This window comes from Neovison vison, chromosome 7, assembly GCF_020171115.1.
Source record: "Neovison vison isolate M4711 chromosome 7, ASM_NN_V1, whole genome shotgun sequence".
NCBI lineage: Eukaryota > Metazoa > Chordata > Mammalia > Carnivora > Mustelidae > Neogale > Neogale vison.
Genome location: NC_058097.1, coordinates 82,279,645 through 82,302,159, shown reverse-complemented (window position 1 = coordinate 82,302,159; position 22,515 = coordinate 82,279,645).

The following is a 22,515-nucleotide window of genomic DNA, read 5'->3' as shown; positions in this document are numbered from 1 at the left end:
GTCTCAGGACCTCTGGCAGCGCAACTGCCAGAGGCTGCAGCTCGTGGCTGCTGAAGGCGGGGCTGCAGGCGGCTTGGGGCCACTGGAGGTGGGACCACCAAAGGCGGGACCGCAGGTGGCTGGAGGTTGCAGGCGGTGGCTCAGGTCGCTGCAGGAGGGACCGCCAGAGGCGGGGCCGCAGGTGGCAGCTCAGGCCGCTGGAAGCTGCAGGTGGCTGATGTCTGGAGGTGGCTCGGGGCCCCTGGAGGCAGGACCACCAGAGACGGGACCACAGGTGGCTGGAGGCTGCAGGCAGTGGCTCAGGTCGCTGCAGGAGGGACCGCCAGAGGCACAGGCACAGGCAGCTGGAGGCTGCAGGTGGAACTGGGCTGCTGGAGGCGGGACTGCCGGCGGCGGGACTGCTGGCGATGGTTATAGCTCTTACAAGAGCTGTTACAGCTCTTCCGCTCTGCTGACTCTTCCGCTCCTGTCACCTCTTCCTTCTGCTCCCGCCACAGCTCTCCTGCTCCCCTGACAGCCTCGCACACCAACCTTTATAGGGTTGGTTGAGCCCCTCCCCTACACAGGTAGCCAATTGGATCTCAATTCACCCTAGTGGATATACGTGCACCTCACTGATTGGATGTCTCCACCCAGCCTGCCCCGCTTCTACATCCAGAGTCCACGAGCAAGTTCCTCTGGGAGGGGCAGGCCCTTACATTTGTAATTTGGCTGTTTTTTCGTGGAAGGGAAGAATGATGGTTTCCAACTTATGTGTGCCCCAAAATAGGGATTCCAGAGATGGGCTCTGGGTCTGGGCACCTGAAAAATCCCACCAAGGGTTAGGATTTGGGTCTAGGGGCGTACCAGGACTTGAAAGCCCGATCCTGGTGGGGCAACTGAGAGGGCTGGTATGAAATCATGCTCAAGCTGAGAGTCACAATGCCTGTTTTTCCCCAGGGTGGCCCTCAGGAGTGGGCGAGGTCTCATTGGCCATGCACCTGATTCCCACTCTGAGGGTTGGAAACCCATCCCAAAAGCCACCTTTCCTGCCATGGGAAAATAGGGGTTTTCTATTGTGCTTCAGGTTCCCCCATTGGTGGGGATTCCAGCAAAGGTCTGGGGACAGATGACTGAATACTAAGGATGGGTACAGATGATGGACATGGGCCATCTCTGGTCTCACAAGCTGGATATGTGCCTGACTCTCTGGGTGGCTAAAAAGAGGTCGGGGCTCAGACTCTCTCAGACACAGCAGTAGTGGTGAGTGCACCTATAAATTGGGCTCCCCTTGAGGGCCCAGCAGAGAGATCCTCATATGGGATTTTCTGGCAGTCTCACCAGGCATATCTTATTTCTATGGGCAAGACAGAATGCTGCGCTGTGGCTCCAGAATTCCTCATCAAGAGGGCATGAGGACGAGTATGGTGAGGATAGAATTGTAAACCCAAGCCACAGTTATATTCAGTGCCAGGCAGAAGACAGTTCCAATGTGCAGAGTATTATTCAAGATATTCAGGACGTGAGTAAGGGTGGATGTCAGATGTTTGCTCACACTGGAGTTTGTGTCTATGACCAACAAATGGAGGGGTGGGGTCAAGAGGCCATGGAGGATTTCCCATGCTGAGGCTTGTGAAATGCTCCAAACAGAAATGTTTCCTTCTACTAGACAGATGGAGTCTGGTTTGTTTGCTCCAGGGTCCCCCATGTGGAAAGTTTGGGTAGCGGATCTCTCCCGCACGGATGCCTGGAAAGCACACCTCCATTGAGCATTGCAGCTGAGGAACATGACAGGTCGATTCTGGTGGCTCTGGGGCGAAGTACCTAGGCCTTGAGTTGACATTGAATGTCTTGCATAAAGGCCACAATGATGGTTTCTTACCAGGGAGATATTCGAATGTGCTGATGGGTAAGGTGCCATACAGGATTCTATCCTGAGGGATTGGCACAGTTCGAAGACCACGGTTTCTTTCTGGGGACAGGAGATGTTCTCCTTTGTGGCCCAGGGCCCAAATGTTGTATCATAACTTTGTATTCCAGAACAGGTCTCTGAGGACAGATTTCTGAAAACCTAATAGAGGGTTCCAATGTGGTCCTAGGGGCATGTCAGGTATAATCTTCTGACTCAGGACAATTTATGTGGCTGTCTGCCTCGATGTAGGTGATCACGTTTTTTCAGACTGTGCATTTCCGTCCAGAATGGCCGCTGATATAGGGGTGGGATCAGGGCCTTGCTGCTTTCTTCTTATCTGGAAGGTTTGGGCAAATGTGATGGGCACTGTTTCTTTGGGGATGGCAGGCACAGTCCTGTGGTGTGGCTCCAGAGACCCCATCCTGGAGGGTATGAGAGCCATGGTTTTGGGATGGAAGTCTGCATACACAAATTCGGGTTAGGGTTATTGGAGTGGTGGTCTCAGGCCCAATGCATAGACCTAGAGGGAAACATGTCAGGAAAGGTAAATAGGGTGGTTGGAAGGTGGTAGAACAGGGTTTTCTATCTGGATTGTGTTCAGTATGGGTTGGGAATTCAGGTGTGGTCTCATTGGTCCATGGGAGACTTTTCATCTCTAAGGATCCTGGTGGCTCTTCATAGATTGGTGTCTTTTTCAGAGAAGGAAAGAGTGCTCTTTTCCATCTTAGGGGTCCCACAAAACAGGGATTCTCGAGACGGGCTCTGGGTCTGTGCTCCTGCAAAATCCCACGAAGGGTTAGGTTTTGGGCCTAGGTCGTACCAGGCAAGCAATGCAGGATCCTGGTAGTGCAACTGAGAGGGCTTGTTTAAAAGCATGCTCAGGCTGAGGGTCACAATGCCTGTTTGTGCCCGGGCCGGCCCTCAGGAGTGTGTCCATGCAGCTTTCTCCCACTTTGAAGGTTGGACATTCATCCCAACAGCCAGGCTTCCTGCCATGGGAAAGAAGAGTTCTCTATTGTTCTTCAGGTACCCTCATTGGCAGTGTTTCCAGCAAAGGTCTGGAGACAGGTGCCTGAATACCAAGGATGTGTAGAGATGACAGACTTGGGCCATGACCAGTCTCACATGCTGGTAATAGGACCCACTCTCTGTGTGGCTGACACTCTTTCGGGGCTCATGCTCTGTCAGACACAGCACTAGTGACCAAGGCACCCTTTAAATTGGGGTTCCATCGAGGGCCAAGCAGATGATCCTCATGTGGGGTTTCTGGATAGAGTCACCAGGCACTTCTTCTTTCTATAGGGCAGGCAGAATATTACATTTGGCTCAAGAATTCCCTATCAAGAGGGCTAGGGGACGATTAGGGTGAGGATGGATTTGTACACAGAAGCTATGGTTCAATTCAGTGCCATGTGGAATCCACTTCCAATGTGCAGTGGCTTATTCGAGATATCCAGCAGCTGAGTAAGGGCGGACGTCAGATGTTTACTCACACTGGATTTTGGGTCTATGATGACCGTCAAAAGGAGGTGTGGCATCAATATCCCATGGAGGATTTCCCACGCCGAGACCTGTGATATGCTCCAAACCACAAGGTCCTTCTCCTTGACAGGCGGGGTCTGGTTTGTTTACTTCAGGGTCCCGCATGTGGAAAGTATGGGTAGAAGAGCTCTCCCACATGGATGCCTGGAAAGCACACCTCCATTGACCTTTAAAGCTGAGGAACATGACAGGTTCATTCTGTTGACGCTGGGGCAAAGGTCAAAGGGCTTGAGTTGACATGGAATCTCTTGCAGATGGGTCACAATGCTGGATTGTTACCAGGGAGATGATAGAATATGCTGGTGGCTAAGGTGCTGTGCAGGATTCCCCTACCCTGAGGGTTTGAAAAGGTCGAAGGTCATGGTTTCCTTGTGGGGACAGGAGATGTTATGGGGTGTGGCTCAGAGAAAACCCATTGTATCATTAGTTGGTATTCCAGAACAGGCCTCTGAGGACAGATGCCTGAATACCTAATCTAGGGTTCCAATGAGGTCCTAAGGGTATGTCAGTTTCAATCTTCTGACTCAGGACCATTGATTTGGTTTTCTGCCTGGATGTAGGTAAGCAGGGTGATTCAGACTGTGCATTTGTGTCCAGAGTGGTCGACAATATTGGGGAAGGCTCAGGCGCCTTGCAGGTTTCTTTTAATTTGGAATGTTTGGGCAACGGTGATGGGCATAGTTTCCTTGGGGATGGCAGGCACAGTCCTGTGGTCTGGCTCCAGGGACCCAATCCTGGAAGGCATGTGAGCCATGGTTTTGAGAGTGAAGTCTGTAAAAAAAAAAATCAGTTTAGGGTTAGTGGTGAGGTGATCACAGGCCCAATACATAGACATGGAGGGCAGCTCCTCAGGAACTGCAAATCGGATGACTCGAAGGTGGTAGCATAGGCTTCTGTATCTTGAATATGTGTCCATGATGGCCTCTAATGCAGGTGTGGTCTCTTGGGTCCATGGCAGATTTTTCCTCTCTATGTTTCCTGGTGGCTCCCAATAGATTGGTGACTTTCTCTGGGAAGGGAAGAGTGCTGTTTTCCATCTTAGGGGTGCCCCAGAACAGGGATTCAAGGAAGGGCTCTGGGTCTGGGCCCTTGGAAAATCCCACCACGTGTTAGGATTTGGGCCAAGGGGCGTACCAGGCCTGCAATGCGGGATCCTGAAGGTGCAAGAGAGAGCGTTTGTTTGAAAGCATGCTCAGTCTGAGGGTCACAATGCCTGTTTGTGCCCAGGGTGGCCCTCATCAGTCTGCATCGTCTCATTGGCCATGCAGCTGGCTCCCACTCAGAGGGTTGCACACCCTTCCCAACAGCTCGGATTCATGCCATGGGAGTTCTCTATTGGGCTTCAGGTTCCCCCATTGGCAGGGATACCAGCAAAGGTCTGGTGACAGATGCCTGAATACCAAGGATGGGTAGAGGTGATGGAGTAGGGCCATGGCCGGTCCCACATGCTAGATATGGGTTTTGCTCTCTGGGTTGCTGAGACTAGTTCGGGGCTCAGGCTCTGTCAGACACAGCACTAGTGGCCAGGGAAGCCTATAAACTGGGGATCCCTCGAAGTCTGAGCAGATTTATCCTCATTTGGGGTTTCTGGGCAGACTCACCAGGCACTTCTTCTTTCATAGGGAAGGCAGAATGCTGCATTGTGGCTCTAGAATTCCCTATGAAGAGGCCTTGCATACCAGTAGGGTGAGGATGGAATTGTAAACACATGCTATGGTTCACCTCAGTGCTAAGGCGAAGGCAGGTCCAATGTGCAGCAGCTTATTCAAGATATCCAGCACCTAAGTAAGGGCGGCTGTCAGATATTTGCTCACACTGGAGTTTGTGTCTATGATGACTGAGAAATGGAGGGGTGGCATCAAGAGGTCATGGAGGATTTCCTATGCCGAGACGTGTGAGATGCTCCAAACAGCAAGGTGATTCTAGACAGGTAGAGTCTGGTTTGTTTGCTCCTGTGTCCCCCGTGTAGAAAGTATGGGTAAGAGAGCTCTCCCATATGGATGCTTGGAAAGCACACCTCCATTGTCCTTTGCAGCTGGGGAACATGACAGATATTTTATGATGGCTCTGGGGCTATGGACCAAGGACTTGAGTTGACATGGAATCTCTTACAGATGGGTCACAATGCTGGTTTGTTACCAGGGAGTTTTTAGAATGTGCTGGTGCCTAGGGTGCCTTTCAGGTTTCTCCTACCCTTAGGATCTGGTACAGGTCAAAGAGCACGGTGTCCTTCTGGGAAAGGAGATGTTCTGCTGTGTGGCCCAGGGACAACATGTTGTATCCTAAGTTGGCATTCCAGAAAAGACCACTGAGAGCCGATGCTTTAAATCCTAATCTAGGGTTCCAGTGCGTTCCTACAGGCACGTCAGTTTCAATCTTCTGACTCAGTACCATTAACATGGGTGTCTGTCTGGATGTAGGTGATGAGATTTTTTCAGACTGTGCATTTGCTTCCAGAGAGGCTGCCAACATTGGGGTGGGCTCAGGGGACTTGCAGGTTTCTCATAATCTGGAAGGTTTGGGCAACTGTGACACACACAGTGTCCTTGGGGATTGCAGCAGTCCTTTGGTGTGGCTCCAGAGACCCCATCCTGGAAGACCTATGAGCCATGGTTTTTGGAGAGTAATCTGCAAACACAAATTCAGGTTAAGATTAGTGGCGTGGGGGGGCACCTGGGTGGCTCAGTGGGTTAAGCCGCTACCTTCGGCTCAGGTCATGATCTCAGGGTCCTGGGATCGAGCCCTGAATCGGGCTCTCTGCTCAGCGGGGAGCCTGCTTCCTCCTCTCTCTCTGCCTGTCTCTCTGGCTACTTGTGATCTCCCTCTCTCTCTCTCTCAAAAAAAAAAAAAAAAAAAAAAAAGATTAGTGGCGGGGGGGGTCGCAGGCCCAATGTATAGACCTGGAGGGGACCTCATCAAGAACTGTAATCAGGGTGATGGGAAGGTGGTAGCACAGGCTTTTCTATCTGGAATGTGTGTCCAGGATGGCCTTGGTATGCAGGTGTGGTCTCATGGGTACATGGGACACTTTTCCTCTCTAAGGATCCTGGTGGCTCCCCATAGTTTTGTGGCTTTTTCAGGGAAGGAAAAGATGCTGTTTTGCATCTTAGGGGTGCCCCAAAACAAAGGTTCCAGAGATGGGCTCTGTGTCTGGGCTCCTGGAAAATCCCACCCTATGTTACTATTTGGACATAAGGACGCACCAGTACTGCAATGTGGGATCGTGGTGGTGCCACTGAGAGGGTTTGTTTGAAAGCATTCTCAGGCTGAGGGTCACCATGCCTGTTTGTGGCCAGGGTGGTCCTCAAGAGTGGGCGTAGTCTCATTGGCAATGTAGCTGGTTCCCACTTTGAGGGTTGGACACCCATCCCAACAGCCCTTTTTCCTTCCATTGAGAAGGAGGCTTTGTCTATTGGGATTCAGGTTTCCCCATTGTCAGGGATTACAGCAAAGTTCTGGGGAAAGATGCCTGAATACCAAGGATGGGTAGAGATTAGGAAGTAGGGCCATGGACTGTCCCACATGCTAGATATGGGTCCAGCTCTGTAGGTGGCTTACACTAGGTCGGGGCTCATTCTATGACAGACACAGCACTAGTGGCTAGGGCAGCCTATAAACTGGGGTTCCCTTGATGGTCGAGCAGATTGATCCTCATGTGGGGTTTCTAGGCAGACTCACCAGACACTTCTTCTTTCTATAGAGAAGGCAGAATGCTGTGTTGTGGCTCTAGAATTATCTATCAATAGGACTTGTGGACCAGTAGCGTGAGGATGGAATTGTTAACACAAGCTATGGTTCAATAAAGTGCCAAGAGGAAGGCATTTCCTATGTGCAGCAGCTTATTCGAGATATCCAGCACCTGAGTAAGGGTGGATGTCAGATATCCTCACACTGGAGTTTGTGTCTATGATGACTGACAAATGGAGGGGTGGCATCAAGAGGCCATGGAGGATTTCCAACGCTGAGGATCCTTAGAGAGAAATGTCTCCCATGAACCCATGAGACGACACCTGCATTTGGAGTCCATCCTGGACACACAATCCAGAAAGAAAAGCCTGCGCTACCCCCTTCCCATCACGCAAATTACAGTTCCTGACGAGCTGCCCTCCAGGTCTACGCATTGGGCATGTGATCACCATGATAATAACCCTAACCAAATTGGTGTTTACAGAATTCTCTCCCAAAACAATGGCTCACATGCCCTCCAGGGTAGGGTCTCTGGATCCATACCACAGGACTGTGCCTGCCATCCCCAAGGAAACTGTGCCCGTCACAGTTTTCCAAACCTTCCAGATTAGGAGAAACCTGCAAGGCCTCTGAGACCACCACAATATTGGAGGCCGCTCTGGACTCAAATGTGCAATCTGAAACACCCTGTTAACCTACATCCAGGCAGACAGCCACATCAATGGTCTGGAGTCAGAAGACTGAAACTGACACGCCCCTAGGACCTCATTGGGACCCTAGACTAGGTTTTCAGGCATCTGACATCAGAGGCCTCTTCTGGAACACCAACTTACGATAGAACTTGTGGTCCCTCAGACACACAACAGGACATCTCCTGTCCCCAGAAGGAAACTGTGATCTTCAACCTTTGCCAAACCCTCAGGATAGGAGAATCCTGCATGGCACCTTAGACACCACCACATTCTAAGATCTCTCTGATAACAAACCAGCATTGTGACCCATCTGCAAGAGATTCCATGTCAACTCGAGGCCTTGGTACTTCGCCCCAGAGCCAGCAGAACGTACCTGCCATGTTCCTCAGCTGCAATGCTCAATGGAGGTGTGCTTTCCAGGTATCCATGTGGGAGTGCTCTGCTACCTAAACTTTCCACATGGGGGAACCTGTAGCAAACAAACCAGACTCCACCTGTCCAGTAGAACGAAACAATGCAGATTGGAGCATTACACAAGCCTCAGTGTGGGAAATCTCTAAGGCCTCTTGACGCCACCCCTCCATTTGTCGGTCATCGAAGTCACAAACTCCAGTGTGAGCAAATATCTGACATCCGCCCTTTACTCAGGTGCTGGATATCTCAAATAAGCGTTTGCACATGGGAACTTCCTTCTGCTTGGCACTGAATTGAATCATAGCTTGTGTTTACAATTCTAACCTCACCCTGGTAATCCCCAAGCCATCTAGATGAGGAATTCTGGAGCCGCAAGGCAGCATTCTGCCTTACACATAGAAAATTGAAGTCCCTGGTGTGTCTTCCCAGAAACCCCACATGAGGATCAATCTGCTTGTCCCTCTAGCGAACCCCGATTTATAGGCTGCCCTGGCCACTAGTGCTGTGTCTGACAGAGCCTGAGTCCCAACCTAGTGTCAGCAACCCAGAGAGTGGGTCTCATATCCATCATATGAGACCCGCCTGGGACAAGTCCGTCCTCGCTACCCATCCTTGGTATTTGGGAACCTTTCCCCAGACTTTTGGTGGAATCCCTGCCAATGGGGGGACCTGAAGCACATAGAGAACTCCTCCTACCCCGTGGCAGGAAACCTGGGTATTGGGTTGGGTGTCCAACCCTCAACGTGGGAGATAGCTACATGGCCAGTGAGAAGATGCCCACACTTGAGGGGCACCCTGGGCACAAAAAGGCAATGTGACCCTCAGTATCAGCAGGTTTTCAAACAAACCCTCTCATTTGCACCACCAGGATCCCGCATTGCAGGTCTGATATGCCCCAGGCCCAAATCCTAACCCTTGGTGTGATTTTCCAGGCAAGCACACCCAGAGCCCTCCTCTGGAATCCCTGTTTTGTGGCATCCATAAATTGGAAAACAGCACTCTTCCCTTCTGGAAAAAGCCACCAAACTATGGGGAGCTGTCAGGATCCTTAGGAAATGTATCCCATGAATCCATGAGACCACACCCACAATCCGAGGCCATCCTGGACACACAATCCAGATGGAAAAGCCTGTGCTACATTCTTCCAGCCCCCCAAATTACAGTTCCTGATGAGCTTCCTTCCTGGTCTATTCATTGGGGCTCTGATCACCTTGCCACACACACTAACCCAACTTTGTCTTTGCAGACTTCTCTCCCAAAACCATGGGTCACGTGCCATCCAGGATAGGGTCTGTGGATAAATACAACAGGACTGTGCCTGCCATCCCCAAGGAAATTTTCCCCTTCACAGTTGCCCAAACCTTCCAGATTAGGAGATAGCTGCAAGATCCCTGAGCCCACCCCTATACTGGCAACCGCTCTCTATGAAAATGTGCAGTCTGAAACTCCCTGATCACCTACATCCAGACAGACAGCCAAGTCAATGTTCCTGAGTCAGAGGATTGAAACTGGCATTCCCCCTAGGACGTCAATGGAACCCTCTATTAGGTATTCAGGCATCTTTCCTCAGGGGCCTGTTCAGGAATACCAACTTAGGATAAAACCTGTGGTCCCTGAGACACACAGCAGACCATCTCCTGTCCCCATAATGAAACCTTGCCCTTCAATCTGAGCCAAATCTTGAGGGTAGGAGAATCCTGCACGGCACCTTAACCACCAGCACATGCTAAGACCTCCCTGGTAGCAAACCAGCATTGTGGCCCATCTGCAAGAGATTCCATGTCAACTAAAGACCTTGGTCCTTCGCCCCACAGCCACCAGAATGAACCAGCCATGTTCCTCAGATGCAATGGTCAATGGAGGTGTGCTTTACAGACATCCATGCCAGAGAGATATGCTACCCAGACTTTCCACATGGGGGACCCTGGAGCAAACAAACCAGACTCCACCTGTCCAGGAGAAGGAAACCTTGCTGTTTGGAGCATCCCAAAACCCTTAGCATGGGAAATCCTCTATGACCACATGAGGCCACCCCTCAATTGGTCTGTCATCATAGACACAAACCCCAATGTGTGCAAACATCTGACATCCAACCTTACTCAGGTGCTGGATGTCTAGAATAAGCCGATGCACACTGGAACTCCCTTCTGCTTGGCACTGATTTGAACAGAAGCTTGTGTTTGGAAATTGAAAACAGCACTCTTCTCTTCCCCAAAACAGCCACCAAACTATGGGGAATGACCAGGATCCTTAGAGAAGAAAAATCCCCAAGGACACAGGAGACCACACCTGCATTCTGAGGCCATCCATTACACACAATCCAGATAGAAAAGCCTGTGCTACCGCCTTCCAGTCATGCTAATTACAGTTCCTGATGAGCTGGTCTCTAGGTCTACACCTTGGCCCAGCAATCACCACGCCACCAACCCTAACCTGAATTTGTGTTTGCAGAATTCTCTCCCAAAACCATGGCTCATATGCCCTCAAGGATGGGGTCTCTGGATCCGACAGGACTGTGCCTGCCATCCCCAAAGAAACTGTGCCTGTCTCAGTTGCCCAAAACTTCCAGATTAGGAGAAACCTACAAGACCCCTGAGCCCACCCCAACATTGGTGTCCGCTCTGAACAAACACCATCTGAAACTCCCTGATCTTCTACAACCAGGCATACAGCCAATTCAATGGTCCTAAGACAGAAGATTGAACCTGACATGCCCTTGGACCTCATTGGAAACCTTGATTAGGTTTTCAGGCATCTGTCCTCAGGGTTCTGTTCTGGAATACCAGATTATGATACAACATGTGATCCCTGAGCCGCACAACAGAACATCTCCTGTCTCCATAAGAAAACCGTGCTGTTTGTCCTGTGTCAAACCCTCAGGGTAGGAAACTCCTGCACAGAACCTTAGCCACCCACACATTCTACGACCTCCCTTGTAATAATGCAGCATTGTGGCCCACCCGCAAGAGACTCCATGTCAACTCAAGGCCTTGGACCTTCGGCCCAGAGCCACCAGAACGAACCTGCCATGTTCTTCAGCTGCAGTGGTCAATGGAGGTGTGTTTTCCAGGAATACATACTGAAGAGTTCTGCTATCCAGACTTTCCACGTGGGGGACCCTCGAGCAAACAAATCAGACTCCACCTGTCCAGTAGAAGGACACCTTACCTTTGGAGCATCTTACAAGACTTATCAGGGGAAATCCTCCATGGCCTCTTTACGCCACCCTTCCATTTGTGGGTCATCAAAATAGAAACTCTAGTGTGAGCAAACATCTGACAACCTCCTTACTCAGGTGCTGGATATCTTGGAAAAGATGCTTCACATTGGAACTGCGTTCCACTTGGCACTGAGTTGAAGCATAGCTTGAGTTTACAATTTCATCCTCACCCTACTGCTCCCCAAGGCCCCTTGATATTGAATTCTGGAGCTGCTGCAATGCAGCATTCTGGCTCACCCATAGAAAGAAGAAGTGCCTGCTGAGTCTGTCCAGAATCCACACATCAGGATCAATCTGCTCAGCCCTGGAGGGAGCCCCATTTTGTAGGCTGCTCTTGATACTAGTCTTGTGTCTGACAGAGCTTGAGCCCCAAACCAGTGTTGGCCACTCAGAGAGCGGGCCCCTTATCCAGCATGTGAGATAGGCCATGGTCCAAGTCTGTCCTCTCTACCCATCCTTGATATTCTGGGACCTTTCCCCAGACTTTGCTGGAATCCTTCCAATGGGGGAAACTGAAACACAATTGAGAACTACTCTTTCCCCATGGAAGGAAACCTGACTGTTGGAATGGTTGTCCAACCTTCAGAGTGGGAGCCAGGTGTATGGGAAAGTGACCACGCCCACTCCTTCAGTCTTCCCTGGGCACAAACAGGCATTTTGACCTTCAGCTTGAGCATGCTTTCAAACAAACCCTCTCAGTTGCACCACCACGATCCCGCATTGCAGGCCTGGTACTCCCCTAGGCCAAAATTCTAACCCTTGGTGGGATTTTCCAGGCGCCGAGACCCAGAGCCCATCTCTGGAATCCCTGTTCTGGGGCACCTCTAAGATGGAAAACTGCACTTTTCCCTTCCCCAAAAAAGTCACCAATCTATGGGGAGTGGTCAGGATCCTTAGAGAAGAAAAATCTCCCATTGACACAGGAGACCACACCTGCATTCTGAGGCCATCTTGGACACACAATCCCGATTAAAAAAGCCTGTGCTACCACCTTCTAGTCACCTTTACATTTCCTGAAGAGCTTCCATCCAGGTTTATGCATTGGCCTTGCGATCACCTCTCCAATTTAACCCTAATATTTGTTTGCAGACTTCTCTCCCAAAAACATGCATCACATGTCCTCCAGGATGGGGTCTCTGGGGCAAAACCACAGGACTGTGCCTGCCATCCCCAAGGAAATTGTGCCCTTAACAGTTGCCCAAACCTTCCAAATTAGGAGAAACCTGCAAGTCCCCTGAGCCCACCCCAATATAGGGGGCTGCTCTGGATAGAAAAAAAAAGTGTCTAAGCAGACAGCCAAGTCAACAGTGCTGGGTCGGAAGATTGATACTGTCATGCCCGTAGGACTTCATTGGAACGCTAGATTAGGTTTTCAGTCATCTGTCCTCCGGGTCCTGTTCTGGACTACCAACTTATGATACAACAGGTGGTCTCTGAGCCTCATATAAGAACATTGCCCGTCCCCTGAAGGAAACCGTGCTCTTCGACCTGTGCCAAACCCTCAGTGTAGGAGAATCCTGCATGGCACCTTAGCCACAAGCACATTCTAAGATCTCCTTGGTAACAAATCAGCATTGTGGCCCATCTGCAAGAGATTCCGTGTCAACTCAAAGCCTTGGTCCTTCGCCCCAGAACCACCAGAATGAATCTGCCATGTTCCTCAGCTGCAGTGGAGAATGGAGGTGTGCTTTGCAGGCATCCATGCCAAGAGTTCAGCTACCCAAACTTTCCACATGGGGTACCGTGGAGCAAACAAACCAGATTCCATCTGTCCAGTAGAAGGAAACCTTGCTTGTTGGAACAACTCATGACTCAGCGGGGGAAATCCTCCATGGGCTTTTGATGCCACCCATCCATTTGTTGATCATAATAGACACAAGCTCTAGTGTGTGCAAACATCTGACATTCGCCCTTACTCAGGTGCTGGATATCTCAAAAAAGACGCTTCACATTGGAACTGCATTCCACTGGCACTGAATTGTACAGTAGCTTGTGTTTACAATACCATCCTCATCCTACTGGACCCCAAGGCTTCTTGATATTGAATTCTGGAGCTGCATTGCAGCATTCTGCCTCCCCATAGAAAGAAGTGCCTGCTGAGTCTGTCCAGAATCCCCACATGAGGACAAATCTTTCAGGATCTCGAGGAAACCCCGATATATGGACTGCCCAGGCCACCAGTGTTGTGTCTTATAGAGCCTGAGCCCCGATCTAGTGTGAGTCACCCAGAGACCGGGCCCCATATCTAGCATGTGGGACTGGCCATGGCACAAGTCCATCATCTCTACCCATTGTGGCACCTGGGTACCTTTCCCCAGACTTTGCTGGAATCCTTCCAATGGGGAACCTGAAGCATAATTGAGTATTACTCCTCCCCATGGAAGGAAACCTGGCTGTTGCAATGGGTGTCCAGCCCTCAAAGTGGGAGACAGGTGCATGGCCAACGTGACCACACCAACTCCCGAGGGCTGCGCAGGGCACAAACAGGCATTGTGATCATCACCTGAGTATGCTTTCAAACAAACACTCTCAGTTCCACCACAAGGCTCCCACATTGCAGGCCTGGTACGCCCCTGGGCCCAAATCCTAACACTTGGTGATTTTCCAGGTTTTCCAGGTGCCCAGACACAGAGCCCATCTCTGGAATCCCTGTTTTGGGGCACCTCTAAGATGTTAAACAGCACTCTTATCTTTCCTGAAAAAGCCACCAAACTATGTGGAACTGCCAGAATCCTTAGAGTGGAAAAGTTTCCCATGGACCCATGAGTCCTCACCTGCATTCCGATGCCATTCTGGACACACAATCCAGATAGAAAAGGCTGTTCTACCATCTCCCAGTCACCCTAATTACATTTCCTGTCGAGCTGCCCTCCAGGTCTATGCATTGGGCCTGTGATCACCTCTCGACTAACCTGAACTGGAATTTGTGTTTCCAGACTTCACTCCCAAAACCATGGCTCACATGCCCTCCAGGATAGGGTCACTCTAGGTGCACCAAAGGACTGTGGCTGCTATCCCCAAGGAAACTGTGCCCATCACAGTTGCGCAAACCTCACAGATTAAGAGAAACCTGCAAGGCCTCTGAGCCCACCCCAATATTGGCAGCTGTTCTGGATGCAAATGCGCAGTCTGAAACAACCAGATTCCCCCATCTAGGAAGAGAGCCACGTCAATGATTTTGAGTCAGAAGATTGAACCTGACATGCCCTTGGACCTCATTGGAACCCTTGATTAGGTTTTCAGGCATCTGTCCTCAGGGGCCTATTCTGGAATACCAACTTATGATACAACATGTGGTACCTGAGCCACACAAAAGAACATCTCCTGTCCCCAGAAGGAAACCGTGCTCTTTGACCTGTGTCAAACCCTCAGGATAGGAGAATCCTACACGGCACCTTAGCCACCAGCACATTCTAAGATCCTCCTGGTAACAAACCAGCATTGTGACCTATCTGAAGGAGATTCCATGTTAACTCATCACCCTTGGTACTTTGCCCCAGAGCCAACAGAACGAACCCGCCATGTTCCACAGCTGCAATGGTCAGTGGAGGTGTGCTCTCCAGGCATGAGAACTCTTCTATCCAGAATTTCAACATGGGGGACCCTGAAGCAAACAAACCAGATTCCACCTGTCCAGTAGAAGGAAACCTTGCTCTTTGGAGCATGTCACAAGTCTCAGTGTGAAAATCCTCCATGGCGATTGACGCCACCCCTCCATTTGACATCTATCATAGACACAAACTTCAGTGTGAGCAAACATCTGATATCCGCCCTTACTTAGGTGCTGGATATCTCAAATAAGCACCTGCACATTGGAACTGCCTTCCGCTTGGCACTGAATTTAACCATAGTTGTGTTTACAATTCCATCCTCACCCTAATTGTCTCTAAGCCCTCTTGATAAGGCATTCTTGAGCCACAACGCAGCATTTACCTGCCCCATAGAAAGAAGAAGTGCCTGGTGAGTCTGCCCAGATCCCCCACATTAGGATCCACCTGCCTGGTCCTCAATAATGTCCTAATATCATAGGCCACCATGGGCACTAATTCTCTGATGACATAGCCTGATCCACAACCTCCAGTCAGCCACCTAGACATTGAGCCACATATCCTGCAAGTGGGACCTGGCGTGGCCCGAACCTGTCATCTCTGCTCAACCTGGTTATTCTGACATCTGTCCCAGAACTTAGCTCAAATACCTGCTTATGGGGGAACCGGAAGCACAAGAGTACTGCTCCTTCCCAATGGTAGGAAATCTGGCCTGTGAAATGGGTGTCCAACCCTCAGAGTGGGAACCAGCTGCATGGACCTGAGACCACAGTCACTCATGGGAGATGCCCTGGGCACAGAAAGACATTGTGACCCTCAGCGTGAGCCTTTCAAAAAAATACCCCTCGTTAGCTGCACCAGGAGTCCGGAGAGTGGGCCTACCAGGTTGCTACGGTCAAATCCTCTCCCTCGTTGGTGTTTTCCAGGCACCCAGACCCAGAAACTGTTCCAGAACCTGTCTTTTTGGGTTCCCCTGAGACTGAAAACAGCAGTCTTTTCTTCCCCTAGAGACACCAAACTCTTGGGGGCTGGGAAGAATAGCCAGAGACGAAGAATCTCCCATGGCCCCATGAAGCCACTCCTATATTTTGCGACTGTCCTGGACACAGAATCCAGACAAAATAGCCTTCACTACTGCCTCAATGACACCTTAATTTCAGTACACTATGAACTGCCATCAAGGCCTGCAGATCTGGCCTGTGATCACCTCGGGCCTCACCCTAACCTTTGTTCACGTTTACAGATTTCTGTCCCCAAAGCCCTGACCCACATGCCCTCCAGGATGGGGCCTCTGGTGCAACACCAGATGATATTTGCCAACCCTCCCGAAGGAGTCTCTACACTTCACTGTTGCCCAAACCCTGAAGATTAAGAACAAAGTAAAAGCCCCTGAGCCCATGTCAATTTCAAAGGACACTCTGGACCGAAGTGCATATTCTGACACACATTCAGCACCTGCCTCCAGACAGACATCCAAGTAAAAGGCCCTGAGTTAGAAGATTGAACCTGACATGCCCCTAGGACTTCATTGATACCTTATCTTAGATTTTCAGGTGCCGGTCCTCAGAGGCCTATTCTCCAATACCAATTTATATTCCAACATGGTCCCTGAGCCACACTACAGAACCCCTCCTGTCCCCAGAAGGATACCTTGCTCTTGGAAGCTTTGTCCAAGACTCAGTGTAGGAGAATCCTGCATGTGACCCGAGCACCCCAACATTCTAACATCTGCCTGGATAAAAACAAGCTTTGTGATCCAACAGCATGATGCTCCATGTCAATTTAAGCTGGAAGGAACGTTTCCCCAGAGCCAACAGATCGAACCTACCATGTTCCTCAGCTGCAAAGGTCAATGGAGGTGTGCTTTACAAGCATCCATGAGGGAGAGCTCTGCAACCCAAACTTTCCATATGGGGTATGGTGGAGAAAAACAAAAACAAAAACAAAAACAAAAAAACAGGCTCGCCCTGTCCAGTAGAAGGAATCCTTGCTGTTTGGAGCATCTCACAAGCCCCAGCGTAGAAAATCCTCCATGGCCTCATGACGCCACCCCTCCATTTGGTGGTCATCATAAACACAAACTCCAGTATGAGCAAACATCTGACATCTGCCCTTACTCAGGTGCTGGATATCTCGAATCAGCCACTACACACTGGAACTGCCTTCTGCTTGGCACTGAATTTAACCGTAGCTTGTGTTGACAATTCCATCCTCACCCTCCTGGTGCCCAAGCCCTCTTGATAGGGAGTTCTGGAGCCACAACTAAGAATTCTGCATGCTACACAGAAAGAAGAATTGTGTGGTGAGACTGCCCAGAAACCCCACATGGGGATCCACCTAATATCATAGGCTGCCAAGAGCACTCAGGCTCTGTCTGACAGAGCCTGAGCCATGACCTATAGTCTCGTACTCGGTCAGTGGGCCATATAACCTGCTGGTGGGACCTGCCTTGTCCCAAAACCATCACATCTACTCAACCTGGATATTCAGGCATCTCTCCCCAGACCATAGCTCAAATCCCCGAGTATGAGGGAACATGATGCACAAGAGTACTCCTCATTCCCGATGCCAGGAAACCTGGCTGTTGAGATGGGTGTCAAACCGTCAGAGCGGGAACCAGCTGCATGGCCCATGAGACCACAGCCACTCTTGGTAGCCGCCTTGGGCACAAACAGGCTTTGTGACCCTCAGTGTGAGCCTGCTTTCAAATGAACGCCCTTGGTAGCTAGACCACCGAGCATTCCTGCAAGGTCCCTAGAGCCAAATGCTCACCCTCATTCGTGTTTCATGGCACACATACCCCTAAACTACCTCTGGAATCCCACATTTGGGTATTCCCTGAGATGGAAAACAGCAATCTTCCCTTCCATCAGAGACACCAAACTCTTAGGAGCTGGGCAGAATCCCCATAGAAGAAGAAATTTCCCATGGCCTCATGAAGCCACCGGTACAATTTGCGACCGTCCTGGAAATGGAATCCTGACAGAAAAGCCAGTGCTATCACCTCCAAGACACCGTAATTTCAGTACACTATTCACTGCCTTCAGGGCCTCCATATCAGGCCTGTGATCACCTCGACCCTCACCATAACCCTAGTTCATGTTTGCAGATTTCTATCCCCAAAGCCCTGGACCACATGCCCTCCAGGATGGGGCCTCTGGAGCCACACCAGACGACTGTGCCTAACCTCCCGAAGGAAACTCTGCCCTTCACTGTTGCCAAATCCTGAAGATTAGGAGGAATGTACAAAGCCCCTGAGCCCACACAAATTGCGATTAAAACTCTGGACCGAAATGCACATTCTGACACACCATGAGCACCTGCCTCCAGGCAGACATCCATGTCAAAGGACCTGGGTCAGATGATTGACCCTGACATGCCCCTAGGACTTCATCAATACCATAGATTAGATTTTCTGGCGCCAGAGGCCCTTTCTCCAATACCAATTTATATTCCAACATGTGGTACGTGAGCCACACAACAGAACCCTTCCTCTCCCCAGTAGGATAGCTTTCTCTTGGTATCTTTGTCTAAGACACAGTGTAGGAGAATCCTCCATGGCCCATGACACACCAACATTCTAAAGTCTCCCTGGATACAAACCATCATTATGATCCAACATCATGGAACTCCATGTCAACTCAAGCCGCTTGGAACTTAGCCCCGGAGTCACCAGAACGAACCTGCCATATTCCTCAGCTGCAATGGTCAATGGAGGTGTGCTTTCCCTGCATCCATAGGGAGAGCTCTGCTATCCAAACTTTCCATATGGGGATACCCTGGAGCAAACAAACCAGACTCCCCCTGTCCAGTACAAGGAAACCTTGCTGTTTGGAGCATCTCACAACCCAGTGTGGGAAATTCTCCATGGCCTCGAGACGTCACCCCTCCATGTGGTGGTCATCAAAGACACAAAGTCCAGTGTGAGCAAGCATCTGACATCAGCCCTTACTCAGGTGCTGGTATCTTGAATCAGCCACTGCACACTCGAACTGCCTTTCACATGGCAATAAATTTAACTGTAGCTTGTGTTTACAATTTTATCCTCACCCTCCTGGTCACCAAGTCCTCTTTACAGGGAATTCTGGAGCCAAAATGCAGCATTTTTCCTACCCCCACAACAGAAGACGTGCCTGGTGAGTCTGCCCAGAAACCCCACATAAGGATCCACCTCCATGGCCCTCAAAGGCACCATAATATCAAAGGTCATCATAGGCACTCAGGCTCTGTTTGACACATCCTGAGCCTCCACCTCTAGTCAGACACACAGACAGTTCACCCTATATCCTGCAGGTGGGACCTGCCATGGCCCGAAGCCATCACATCTACTCAACCTGGATATTCAAGCATCTCTCCCCAGTCCGTAGCTCAAATCCCTGCCTATGGGGGAACCTGAAGTGCAGGAGTACTCCTCCTAACCGATGGCAGGAATTCTGGCTGTTGAGATGGGTGTCCAACCCTCAGAGTGGGAACCAGCTACATGGCCATGAGACCACGGCCACTTATGGGAGCCACCCTGGGCACAAAAAGGCATTGTGACCCTCACCGTGAGCCTGCTTTCAAACAAACCTCCTTGGAAGCTGGACCAGGAGCACACAGGGCATGCCTGCCAAGTCCCTAGGGCCAAATCCTCACCCTTGTTCATGTTTTCCAGGCTCCCAGACCCATAAACTGTCTCTGGAATCCCTCTTTTGGGGGTCCCCTGAGACGGAAAAGAGCACTCTTCCCTTCCCCCAGAGACACCAAACTCTAGGGAGCTGGGCAGAATCCCCAGAGTCGAAGAATCTCCATGGCCCTATGAAAAAAACCCTACATATTGCAACTATCCTGGACACACAGTCCAGAAGAAAAGCCAGTGCTACGGCCTCCATGACACCTTAATTTCAGTACACTAAGAGGTGCACTAATGCCCTGCATATTTGGCCTGTGATCACACCGGCCCTCACCCTAACCATAGATTTTATTTGCAGATTTCTGTCCCCAAATCCATGGGCCACATGCCCTCCAGGATGGGGCCTCTGGTGCCACACCAGATGAGTGTGCTTACACTCCCGAAGAAAACTCTGCCCTTCATGTTTGACAAAACCATGAATCTAAGGAGCAAAGTAAAAAGCACCTGAGTCCATCTCAATTTAAAGAATGCTCTGGACCCAAGTGCATATTCTGATACACAATGAGCACCTGCCTCCAGACAGACATTCAAGTAAAAGGCCCCAAGTCAGAAGATTGAAACTGACATGACTCTAGGACTTCATCGATACCCTAGCTTAGGTTTTCAGGCTGCTGTACCCAGAGGCCTGTTCTCCAATACCAACTTATATTCCAACATGTGGTCCCTGAGCCACACAACAGAACCTCTCCTGTCCCCGGAAGGATACCTTGCTCTTGGTAACTGTGTCCAAGACTCAGTGCAGGAGAACCCTGCATGGCCCCGTGAAAACCCCAACATTCTAACATCTCCCTGGATAACAACCAGCATTGTGACCCAACAGCATATAACTCCATGTCAACTCAGGCCCCTGGGAACTTCGCATCAAAGGCACCAGATCAAACCTCCCATGCTCCTCAGCTGTGATGGTCAATGGAGTTGTGCTTTTGGGCATCCATGAGGGAGAGCTCTGCTACACAAACTTTCCATAATGTGGACCCTGTAGCAAACAAACCAGACACCAACTGTCCAGTAGATGGAAACATTGCTGTTTGGAGCATCTTACAAGTCACAGCGTGGGAAATCCTCCATGGTCTTGTGACGCCACCCTTCCATTGGCAGTCATCATAGACACAAACTCCAGTGTGAGCAAACATCTGATAACCACCCTTACTCAGGTGCTGGATATCTCGTATCAGTCACTGCACACTGGAACTTCCTTCTGCTTGTCACTGCATTTAACCTTAGCTTGTGTATACAATTCCATCCCCGCCCTTCTTTTACACATGCCCTCTTGATAGGGAATTCTTGAGACACAACTCAGCATTCTGCCTGCCCCACAGAAAGAAGAAGTGCCTGGTGAGTCTTCCCAGAAACCCCACATTGTGGTCCACCAGCATGGCCCTTGATGGGACCCTAATATCTTAGGCTGCCATGGGCACTCAGGCTCTGTCTGACACAGCCTGAGCTACGACCTTCAGTCAGCCATGCAGACAGTGGACCTGATATACTGCAGGTGGGACCTGCCATGGCCGGGAGCCATCACATTTACTCAACTTGGTTATTCAGGCATCTCTCCCCAGAACGTAGCTCAAATCCCTGCCTATGGGGGAAATTGTAGCACAGGAGTACTCCTTCCCAATAGCAGGAATCCTAGCTGTTGAGATGGGTGTCCAACCCTCAGAGTGGGAACCAGCTGCATGGCCCATGAGACCACGGTCACTCATGGGAGCTGCCCTGGGCACAAACAGGCATTGTGACCCTCAGCGTGAGTGTGCTTTCACACACCCCCTCGGTAGCTGGAACAGGAGCCTGCAGATCAGGCCTGCCAGGTCACTAGGCCCAAAGCCTCACACTCGTTTGTGTTTTCCAGGTGCCCAGACCCAGAAACTCTCTCTAGAATCCCTCTTTTGGCAGTCCCCTGAGACGGAAAACAGCAATCTTCACTTCCCCCAGAGACACCAAACTCTTGGGAGCTGGGTAGAATCCCCAGAGACAAAGAATCTCCCATAGCCCCATGAAGACACATACATTTTGCGACCGTCCTGGACACTATATCCAGACAGAAAAGCCTGTGCTACCGCCTCCATGACTCCTTGATTTCAGTACATTATGAGCTGTCCTCAGGGCCTGCAGATCGGGCCTGTGATCACCTCGGCCCTCACACTAACCCTAGTTTGCGTTTTCAGATTTCTGTCCCCAAAGCCCAGGCCCACATGCCCTCCAGGATAGGGTCTCTGGAGCCCCAAACAAGCATCCGTACGTTACCGAAGGAAACTCTGCCCTTCACTGTTGCCAAAACCCTGAAGATTAGGAGCAAAGTACAAAGCCCCTGAGCCCACCTCAATTCAACGGAAAACTCTGCACCCAAATGCACATTCTGACACACAATGAGGACCTGCCTCCAGGTAGACATCCAAGTCAAAGGCCCTGAGTCAGAAGATTGAACCTGACATGCCTCTATGACTTCTTCTATACCCTAGCTTAGGTTTTCAGGTGCCTGTTGCCAGAGAGCTGCTCTCCAATACCAACTTATATTCCAATATGTAGTCCCTGAGCCACACAACAGAACCTCTCCTATCCCCAGAAGGATACGTTGCTTTTGGTAGCTGTGTCCAAGACTCAGTGTAAGAGAATCCTGCCCCTGTCCACCCCAACATTCTAATGTCTCCCTGGATATAAACCAGCACTGTGATCCAACAGCATGAAACTCCATGTCAACTCAGGCCTCTTGGAGCTTCGCTCCAGAGGCACCAGATCAATCCTGCCATGTTTCTCAGCTGCAAAGGTCAATGGATGTGTGCTTTCCTGGCATCCATGTGAGATTGCTCTGCTACCCAACCTTTCCACATGGGGAACCCTGGGCAAAGAAA